The sequence below is a fragment of the Centruroides sculpturatus genome, unplaced genomic scaffold (assembly GCF_000671375.1).
Source record: "Centruroides sculpturatus isolate CEXI.00-Female unplaced genomic scaffold, Cexi_2.0 scaffold49, whole genome shotgun sequence".
Taxonomy (NCBI): domain Eukaryota; kingdom Metazoa; phylum Arthropoda; class Arachnida; order Scorpiones; family Buthidae; genus Centruroides; species Centruroides sculpturatus.
In genome coordinates this window covers 12,235-24,416 of record NW_019384317.1, presented here as the reverse complement: position 1 = coordinate 24,416, position 12,182 = coordinate 12,235, and the positions used below count along the sequence as shown (strand labels likewise).

The 12,182-nt window shown below is 30.6% G+C and overlaps 1 pseudogene; it reads right to left on the bottom strand.

The window, feature by feature from the left end:
- Positions 1-8,756: 8,756 nt before the first annotated feature.
- Positions 8,757-10,441, bottom strand: LOC111623770 (annotated as a pseudogene).
- Positions 10,442-12,182: the final 1,741 nt, after the last annotated feature.

Below are 12,182 nucleotides of genomic sequence, written 5' to 3'. Positions count from 1 at the left end.
CCCCCCCATAACACTGTTGATTATTCCGTTTTATATGAATTCCATGTTGTACGAGTCACTTAGATTTTACAAATACATGAGCCGTTCACAACCCGGCACGCGTATTTGTAAAATCTAAGTGACTCGTACAACATGGAATTCATATAAAACGGAATAATCAACAGTGTTATAGGGGGGGTCGACTGTATAGTATCTTTGCAATCAACTGATTTCATGTAAAATAGCAAAATTCATTTCGTCAAAAACAGTCTGTATATAGTCGGACGTTCAATAAGAGAGACACATAAACGGCAGCCATTTCTTATTGTTTTACGTCATTCAGAAATGAAACAGTAAAATCAGGTGGTGCCAGAAAGATAATTAAGGACGTTGACATTATAAATTATCTTTCTTAGACGATAAATTACTTAACATTTGACGAGTGAAAAGCGATTAACGATTGAAAATAATAATAATAAATACAATGCAGCTGCCACTGGTTGTTTTTTTTTTTACATTTTATTCTTTTTAAAAGCGTATAATTTATATGATAATTATCATTGTTATTTCGCAATCAAGCGGAAATAATAAGCAACTGTACATATAAAATAAAACTTCTGTATTTTATTATATTTATATCAGTTTTATGATAATTGTATGAAAGTTATATTCAAGTTTCAATACAAGTATTTTTTTAAATTATAAAAACTTTATTTTCCTGTCTGCTTGATATCATTGAAATTGCATGGTGTTATGGCTTGAAACATTTTATTTATTTAATTTTTTTTATGATGATCATTTTTTTGCATTATACACGCACTTCTTTCAATTATGGAGTTAGTCGCAGATGTCTTTGTAAACCTATCATAACATGTTAATATTTATTTATCTTTATACATAGTTTATAGGAAGAAATATCTAATTTTTTATTTTCTCAATATAGTTATATATTGTAAAAAGTAAAAATACTAAAAATATATAAATAACAATGTATAGAATGACAGTTATATACTGTCGCAGGCACTTTATTATACTAGAATTTAAATTACTATTATAATTATTTAACTTGTACAAATGAATTTTTTAATACAAATTTTTATACTAGAATATCAGATTATTTTCAAGGTCTATGTAACTATCCATTAATTAATCTACGTGTACAATTTTTGAGACACTTTTTATCCCCTCCCTCCTGTTGTTTACAATGAGGTACTTGAAAACTCCCCCCCAAGTAGACAACGCATGCTTTTATGTGACAAACAGCTAAGTAATAAAATCAATTGTATCCTTCGTTTTATATGAAACGAACTATACCATTAGTTTGCTTACTTAATTGCATGCCTCGGCCCTTTCCCTATTGTGTGTAATGACGTAATTTTGGAAACTTCTCTTATTTAGCATGGGGAAACGCGAGAGTATAAAGTATACCCTTAAAAAGTATACGTGCATTGTAGTATTATTATGTCTTCTATTAGAGATCACACACGTTGAATACGTATATTTTTTTTAACGGACGTTTATTATCTTATCGATGTACTCAAGCTACAACGGATGTGAAGAATTGTCAACGCACGTTGCTGCATACAATAGAAGAGAAAGCAAGTGCCATAGGAGTGCAAAATTTAACGTCCATTTTCTACAAAATAGAAGTTAAATTTTGTAATTATCGTAGGATACCTCACACGAAAAGGCTACGTTCAGGATAATAATTCATCAAAGAAATTTTAGACATTCTAAAATAGTGAAAAAAAAACTTTTACCCAAACTTTTCAGTGTCTTCCGTAAGACACTAAAAGAGAGCCACAAAGGTGTTGTTCACTATTTATAACATGAACCCATTACTTTGCAGTTAGTTTTTTACAGTACGTCCATCATACGTACAGTACAGTACTCGTGTCATTTAGGCCAATGTTTCTCGACCTTTCGCCCTTTTTGAGCTTAATATTTTTCTATGGTACATAATAGTAACGTACCTTAAATAAAAATTAAAATAATTATAACATTTTTTATGAACTACATATATATTGCATATACAGTACTTACGCATTCATTTTTAAAAAATAAAACACGTAATAAATTGACATTGAATTTACGAATTACCAAACAATGTACAATAAACATAATTTAAAATATATATATATATTAGTAATATTTCTTTATATTTCGACAATAATATTCGCTAATCGACTGACAATAATATTGATATTGTGCACGAAAACATAGAGTTTGCTAGTTACACCTCAAAGTTGACTTTTGGTCTTTGACGACCTTGAATGGACGTACTGTACTTTATTCACAAGTGTGTCCCTAGCCTTAATTGCGCGTACAATACCCAAGGACCCCCGGCATTGAAGAAATGACTAACAAGTTCTGCAAATATTTTCTAATACTGTAGTTCGTTCACATGACTAGCGAGTACGCTTATAAGAACAAATTCGTAGTTTTTACAACCCTCTTCAAACAATACACGTAATTAATGGACGGTTTCTTTTAAATGTACAGTCGACCCCCCCATAACACTGTTGATTATTCCGTTTTATATGAATTCCATGTTGTACGAGTCACTTAGATTTTACAAATACATGAGCCGTTCACAACCCGGCACGCGTATTTGTAAAATCTAAGTGACTCGTACAACATGGAATTCATATAAAACGGAATAATCAACAGTGTTATAGGGGGGGTCGACTGTATAGTATCTTTGCAATCAACTGATTTCATGTAAAATAGCAAAATTCATTTCGTCAAAAACAGTCTGTATATAGTCGGACGTTCAATAAGAGAGACACATAAACGGCAGCCATTTCTTATTGTTTTACGTCATTCAGAAATGAAACAGTAAAATCAGGTGGTGCCAGAAAGATAATTAAGGACGTTGACATTATAAATTATCTTTCTTAGACGATAAATTACTTAACATTTGACGAGTGAAAAGCGATTAACGATTGAAAATAATAATAATAAATACAATGCAGCTGCCACTGGTTGTTTTTTTTTTTACATTTTATTCTTTTTAAAAGCGTATAATTTATATGATAATTATCATTGTTATTTCGCAATCAAGCGGAAATAATAAGCAACTGTACATATAAAATAAAACTTCTGTATTTTATTATATTTATATCAGTTTTATGATAATTGTATGAAAGTTATATTCAAGTTTCAATACAAGTATTTTTTTAAATTATAAAAACTTTATTTTCCTGTCTGCTTGATATCATTGAAATTGCATGGTGTTATGGCTTGAAACATTTTATTTATTTAATTTTTTTTATGATGATCATTTTTTTGCATTATACACGCACTTCTTTCAATTATGGAGTTAGTCGCAGATGTCTTTGTAAACCTATCATAACATGTTAATATTTATTTATCTTTATACATAGTTTATAGGAAGAAATATCTAATTTTTTATTTTCTCAATATAGTTATATATTGTAAAAAGTAAAAATACTAAAAATATATAAATAACAATGTATAGAATGACAGTTATATACTGTCGCAGGCACTTTATTATACTAAATAATACTGTATATAAACTATACTGCCATACACACTTTAGTATTGTTTAATAATAAGGTTATATATACTTTATTAAAAATAATAAAGTGTCTAGGACAGTAGATCTACATCAGAAATGGTAGGTCCAAACAATGAAAATATTCCATTAACAAATTTATAAATACCTTAATAACAAAACAATTTTACAATATTACATAATCATTTGTTTAAAAAACATATCTAAACATAGTAAAAGAGCAAGTGAACACAGAACCTATTGTATATATTTAGTTATATAATAGCTTTATTCATTTATAGTATTGTCTAAGTGAATGTGTAAATGCTTTATAATTGATAAAAACATATAAAGGTATACTATTGTTAAATATCAGGGTGGATAAACTTCCTGTAGTAACAGTTGAATGTTGAAACAATTCTTTTTATTTTACTTTTTTTTTGTACCACTTATGTATACAGTTACAGTTCCTTCTAGATTGAAATTTAATAGTCATATATTTTTTTAATGACTCGAGGAAGGAAAAGAGTACTAACATTTATTATTGTTATAGTAATTTTTTAATTTTTTTAAGTATCGATGCTTTAATGATTTTGTATTTTTATTTTATGTCAGATTATGGCTTATAAATTTAATGTTATTTCTATAAATACAATCATAATCAACCTGTCATAGTAGTAAATTATATCATCATATTTTATGTAATAAGATCATTTTTGTCAAACATAATTATAATGCAATAAGATATTAGCATGCAGCAGCTTTGAACAGATATTTTAAAATGTTAAAAAGAATTTATGGCAGAAAGAATACCAATTCTAAATAAATAGAAAAAAAAAACAGAGAACACTTAGATTATAATCTTTTTGTAATTAATTATAAAATTAAATAACCAATTAAAGTAATATTTTAGATGTATAACCTCTTATATTTTCAATTATAGATATCTTTTATAATATTTAATCAACTTCTAAAACATTAGTTTGGATAATTATTTATTTAGTTAAGTTCAAAGAACACAAACATTTAATTATAAAATTAAACACTAAAGAACACTGTCAATGCCAGAGTGGTCTCTCTTCAGTCAGCTTAGCAACAAGGATCAAAAGAATATGAATATTGTTTAAAAGTAATGCAAGTTTTTAATTTAAGTAATAAAATAAATTTTAAGAATTAATGATGTGCTATATTGTTATGTTTTCAATGTCTAATTACTTGTTAAGCAATACTCCATTTCAAATATATTTCTAATCATAGTATATAATAATAAAAGCACATTTTTTATACTAAATGACACACCCTATTTCAGCATAGATTATTTAGTTTCAAAAGCGTATTTAGTGTATTTAAGCCATATCATGCCTTTGGCACTCAGTCCCAATTTTTTTTTATTGTATTCTGGTTAAAAAAAGTAAAATTAGATTATACTGTACACTTTTATTTATAAGGGATAATATTCTACACAAATACACAAAGAAACTACTAGCTACAGCAATTAATAGTAACGTTAATAATTAAACTTATTATTTTTATTCAAGTTTGGCTAGAGAGAGGTTACCTGTAGCCTCCCTAGGGTTGTTTGGGAATTCATTAGCCTGTAGGAGATTGCAACTTCACTTATAAGACACTTTTTTTTCAGCTTTATTTTGGACAAAAATCACATCTCACAGGCCATAAAATACAATATAGTCCAATTAACACAGAATTATTAAATTGTACATTTAACTGTTGCAAGGTTAGGACTTACAATTTTTATAGTGTGCCTTATAGGAACATTAGATTGAATAAATGCTTTTAAAAAGTAACTATTTAAAGAAACAAGATCTTAACAAACAGCAATAGTTCAGTTATTTATGTGAAGTGTTCCCACATAGAAGACATTGTATGAATGAAAATTCTTTATGGATAAACATTTTATTCAGTTTGTCTTAGCTATATTATTAAAGTTTAAGTATATAAATTGATTTACGATAAAACTGGCAATTCCTACAGCAAATGATTTTCAATTCACACAAAATAATACCATATATTTTATAACTTGTTTAAGTGATCAATAAAATTTGTTAAAATGTTCGTCAAACCTTTTTCTGGTGTCACTAAATTGTATTTGTTATAAATAGAAATAATCAAGATTTCAATATTTTTCTTTTATATACAACTAAAAATTTGTCTTTTTAAGCACTACACACAATTATTTCAAAATTTCCCTGCTAATGACATCATGAAGATTCCTCAATAAAAATGGAATTGTATACAAAATTTAAATTTTAAGGCATTAATATGTTTTATATGTCGTGTATGCAATAAGACCCTGTTTAACGCTTTTTCGATATAATGCTGAATGCTCAAAGCCTAGTAAAAAGCTCAAAATTTATGCTGATTTAAGTTATCGAGGCATTTCATTGATTCATATATACAATGGGTGATCAGTTAACAAACATAATCTGTTCCAAGACATTGTTCATTAAAACTGATTATTGATCTACCATAGGTTTCTATGGGAATTTGATTAATTTGTTCCAGAGACTCCAAAAAATAAAAAATAAACACTTTTTTGCTACATTTATTTATATGTAATAGTAAAAATACATATATACGCAGTCTTGCATTTTTATTAGTCATGTTTTTTCTGTTTGTGGGGGTTAAAGAACCTGTCCAATGTCGATTTCTTTTCTCTTTTCTTCAGGATTTTTCGGAATTAATTAATAGTACAGTATAGTAATTGTAGAGATCCCCAACCCCATTAACCTTACTCTGTTTGGATGCCACTTGGATGATCTATGTTCTGACATCCTTGGAGTTCTTCTGTCATCAGATTAGTTTCAGGTTCCATTATGAGCTCTAAAATGCTCTTTATTTCTCAGATGTGATTTTCATACTCCATTAACAGCTGGAGACTTCTTGATATATCTTTCATAGCTAAGATTGTGTCTATTGTAGACCTGTTCAAGCCATACTGCCTAGTAACATCAGACATCTTGTGCCCACTTTCTACCTATGGAGCATAAAAAGAGGAGTGTCAAGAACTGTGCTCACCGTAGAAACCAAGTAAGATATAATACTCTTAATTGGTTCTACAGTGAGCACACTTCTTGACACTCCTCTTTTTATGTTCCATAATATTATCAGTTTCTTTTTTAAATAAAAAGTTCAGAAAAGCACTTACAAAAATTCAAAGAACAGAAATCAACTAGCCACAAAATATTATTTAAATGCAAGGCTCAGATGAAATTCGAAATTTGGTATTAAAATGTTAACAAATATCCACTGGGACAGTTAAACTTCCACCTTTCGTAAATAAACCCTGACGCAAAACTTAACAGGTACCCATCCGACAGTCTCGCGAAGACTATAAAAAATTATTTATCAGAAAGGTAAACAAAAAGCTGGAATTACAAGGGAGAGTTTCAAAATTTGGAGGAATACTATTCGATCAGTATCGGGTTGAGCGTTTACATTGATGTCTCCTGCGCTCCAAAAGGTTTCGAATTGTTACCTGAAGACAAGGGAAAATCAATCGGTATTCCTTATCTTCTGTTGCTTCTTTTTATGTTTGTTCAGTAAAATGTTCGTTGTCCAATCATAAAAATCTTTTGCGAAAGTGTTCGTTAACCGATCACTCACTGTAATACAATTATTTGCAAACACAAACCAATCAGCAAAAGGTGGCAAAAAGGTGTACTTTCTTTAAATCTATGTTTGGTGCAATTTTGGAAAAAATATAACATCACAGGTGCCATAGGAAATATTGACCTTGCTTGACAAGAATTAACAGATAAATGCATGAACAAAGTGTGGAAGAAGTTATGGCTGAAGGTATCCAAGAATTCTCAATGAGAAGAGCCTATTGCTGTATCGTTAAATTGATTAAACTCAACCTAATCAATATAGGACTAGGAGATATAGGCGAGCAAGATATTGAGGAGTTACAGCAGGTTTCTGATGAGAGCCTTAACAACAATGACCTTCAAGAACTGGCAGAACATGGAATTCATGTAGAACTGGAAAACAGTGTTTCTGAAAACAAAGAACCCAAAATATTTCTCTACAGATTTCCTTAGTAAAAGTTTGGTAATGATAACCGAAATCGTTGATCAAACTGTAGCGAATAATCCAGATTTTGAAAGGAGTGCAAAAGCAAACGGAAGCGTTTTGGATGTGATCTTCTGCTACCAACATTTGCTTAAGGAAAGAAAAAAGCGACAAATGAAACTTCACAACTTTATTGCAAAAGAACAAGAATTTCAGAAAAGTCAGAACCTTCATCACAAAAAAATGAACTTTACATTTCTAACTAACATAAACATATGTTAAACAACACACGTTTGTGTGTTATTTAACATATATTATTATACAAATTAATATAAAAATAACAAAGTAAAATGTGTTTATTTTTGGTCACATGTTCCCTATCCCTATTTACTCTAAGTTATGTTAAAATGACCTTGTTTATCGCTGTTTTGCTTATCACTTTGTCGTCTAGGAACGTTAAGCGGGATCTTACTGTATAATCATAAGAATTCAACTCTGATTTTTGAAGTTTTCAATAATAGAGAATTCCTATATTCAACATATTTTATTTGGGACAATTAGCAGCTATATATAATCCCACTTGCATAAAGTAGCAACTTTTTAGTTGATCTAATTTTCAATTCTTCTTTTCTGAAAATTAATTTTTAGTTAACAGTGATTCTATACCAACACACACAGATATATATAAAATTGCATTTTCTAAATTTCATATAGTGCATGAAATCTAGAATAAGCAATAAAATTCTATTTAATTTTGTCAAATGTAATATTGCAGCTTACTATTCAATTCCGTAATATGACAAAACATTTTTATAATTGGACATTTCTAAAAATACAATTCGGCATCATTTTGAAAATGCAAATAGTTTTATGTTAAACGTATAAAATTTTTTGTATCAAAACACTGTAGTGTTACGTTTCGCTAACTTTATTTTAAAAAATGCCGACTGGATTTCACAATTACATATTAAAACATTTTAATACTCTATTGCAACTCAAAGGTCATGAATTTTAAAATTTATTCTAATTTTTACATAAATATTCAAGTGTTGTAATGCTTCAGGACAGAAGAAATTTTAATAAGGTTTTTTTCTGTTGCTGCTTATAACAACTTCATGTACCAAATCTTATATTTCATTAAATTTGTTAGATGGAAATACCATCAGTCAAATCGGATATTAAAAAAAAAGTGTTTTTAAAGGCATAATAAAATTTCAATAAAAAAAAACCATTTTTAATATGCAAATTGATATTTTATTGGTCACTGTACAAAACTTCCTATAACTAGTTACTGTACAGAGAAAATAGTTTTATACAGAATTTTTACAGGATGAATTGTACAGTTTAACTGTCACATTTCAGAAGGAAAAAAACAAAATTATCCAGAGATTATTTTCCATGAAACTCAAAAGTTTCTACTTAATTGATAGTAAAGCTACATATATCTAATTTGCAACTAGAAAATGAATAAAAGCCAATATAATACACACCTCATAAGCCAATTTTAAGCAATACTCTACATATAAACTTCACTTTCTATTAATAAATTCACCAGGAAATACAAATCATTTTTGATTTTTAAAAATTATCTTCCAAGACATTAACTAGGAAACTGCCAAAGATTAAAGTAATTTTATATTCATTAATAATGACAAATTTCAATCATTGTAGAAAAAAAGCAATGATCACAGTTCTAAATGCATTCACCATTCTTTAAAATTTCTTACAATCTTGTGCTCCTTTCTTCGTAAATGATCTCGATCTCTCGTGCCGATCTTAGAATCGCGCACGACGAACTCATTACACACAATTTTTCCTTTGATGTCAATATGGTCCCCAATTTGTACTGGGAGTGACAGTAGTTACCAATGATTAATTTGATGTAGATATAATACAAATTTGAACAAATGCAATTATGGTTTGAGATCACATGCACTAACAGAAGTAGAAATCTGTTATTTGGCAAGAGAACTCTGTGCTTTCTGACTCCGACGTCTCTTTAGCTAGAAACGTAAGCGGCCAGTTGCTCGAAATGCTTTCTCGAATCCATAATATAAATGTCCCAATTGTTGTTGTTCCACATACTCTCTTTACACGAAGGTCGTAAGATTGGAGAGTTAATATTTTCATTGGTACTGCTAGATAGGTTACGATTTTCTTGATTTTCGTAATCAGAATGCTGCTGCTGCTGTAATTTATTGGCATCGTAAAGAATACAGATACTTCCATTCTCTCCAATCCTGTATGATACTTCTTTCGGATCAACCCATAAAGTAAGCTCGTTTGGGAACAGGTTTCGAAGACTTGCTTCTTCTAATCCACATGCAAATCCAGCTTTAGCTATGATCGGATCCATCTTATGATTTATTCGAAGACAGCGATAGCCGGAACCTTTACACGGATGTTCGGGAAACCAATGCTCTCGATAATGTTGTTCCAACAAATACTCTAATTGACCACAGAACAGTTTAAGTTGGTCATTATCCAACCTGTTACTAAGCCTTAACAAATTAGCGAGAAAACGAGAAGCGGTCCTAATCTCAGACATCATATTTTAACGCCCAACTTGCCAGTTTTCCAAGCAAAAAATTATCTTGCGAATCCTCAAAGATGGCGACTGTCGTTGTGATTTGCAAGTCTTCGTTTCCGTCTATATACCAAATTACAGTCTGTTTTTACTGTGATCAAACACTCAAGTCTCATTACACGTTATAAAAATTATATTCGAATCTAGTTATGTTATTATTATTTGTTTTTTGGACGGCAAATTTTGGCAATTAAATGACAACGAAACTAATTCTCACAACTTCATTTCCTTTTTCTCTTTCACCCAAGCCACCACTGGACCAATCCGAAACATTATTGCAGCTGACATCACTGCTGAGTAATAACAATCCGGCTACCCACAATGCATTTGCCTCGCTCTCATTGGTTGAAAAATATAAGATGTTGTTATTGTAGTCACGTATGACGTCATNAGGATTGGATCGATCACAAACTAATCGTCGTGGAATTCGAAAGTAATTTTGTATTATTTCGTTTTCATACACATACTCTGCAAAGTAAGACAAATCTTCCGCCATGTTTGCCGAGATTAGTACACTAATCGCCCGAATTTGGTGGATTAGTTACTAATGCCAGATTACGTCTAATCTTAGAATGGTGAAACGCAAAATCAGTAATCCTGTATTAGTGATAGTTGTTAATCCTGCGATTTGCCTAATCGTCTGTTGGTGAAATAGGGGGTTAGTGTTACAAGGATATATGTGAAACAAAACATCACTTATTAAAACTTAATTATGATGACATCTAATTATTATAAAAATAAATATACAATACAAAATATAACTGGGTTCTCTGCGTGGTCTTGAGTCCACGCAGAGTCCCGGCCTTTTCTCTTTTCAGTATTTTAACCGGACAAAAAACGTTTTGTACTAATTTTGAAGGCTCTGCGACTTTGTAATTTAAACTGTGCATGCTTTCTTTCTTAGGAACTAGACAGGATTTATTCGGGACTGGATGGCCAAACGGTTAAGCCGTCAGCGTATCGCTCTGGGGAACCCGGGATCGAATCCGGATGGGTATAACATACCCCAGAAAATCTTCGGAAATCCGTCCAGATATGTTGAGCTCCATATCTCACCATCCATCGTGGCCGTCCCATTGTTGGTTCGATCGAACCCATAATGGGCTTGTTAAAAAAAAAAAAAATATATATATATATCTTGGGTTCGGCCAAGATATATATATATATCTTGGCGATATCAAATGAAAAGCGAGAAACGGAATCCAACATGCCCAAAATAGACCATCCTGAATATTTATCCTATTGGTTCTTAATACAGTAGTGCTAATCCGGCCTCTCAATTATCCTGCATTTTCTCCAGTGTGATCTATATACTTCAATTTCCATGAAAATGTTAGGTTGTTTTCTTGGGTTTCATTTTTGTGCACAGTATTGCATTTCAGCGCGTCATATTATTTTCCTGCATGCTTTCAAAAAGAATCAGCACCAAAAAGCTTTAGATGTTATTACAAAAAATCTTTAAAAAGATTCTTCTAAGACAATACATACAAATGTGTCTTTATTCCAATCCAGACCTTTCAAACGCAATATTGATTCGTCCTGGCCATATATTTTTTTATCAAATGTATAGCTTTAGATGTTGTTAATTACATTTCGACCTATATGTTCTCAGTAATTCGGCACATTGGCCGGATAGTCGAGCAGTCAATGTGGCAACCTACCGCTCTGGAGGAGCCAGGATCGAATCAGGAAAAATCCTCAGGAATTTTTTGGGGAGCTGGTCCATCCGAATATGTCCCTCCCTCATCATCTGGCCGCCCCATTGTGGGCCTGGTCGAATCTATAATGGGCTTGCTAAAAGAGGCCCTCTTAGTGCCCACAGGGAGAAAAGAATAAAAAAAAAAGTAATTCAGCACTCTCGCTAATCTGGCACCCTTCTGGGCAAGGAATGTCGGATTAGCGAGAAACTATTGTTATGTAATTATTCATTTTTAAGTATTTTATATTTGATTATTATTTACAAGGTGTGCAATTTTGAAATTATTATTTTACACCAAAAACGAATGATAATTTATTTCTTCTAACAATTATCCGATCTCTTCCTCTAACTAGAAATGAGCATATTAA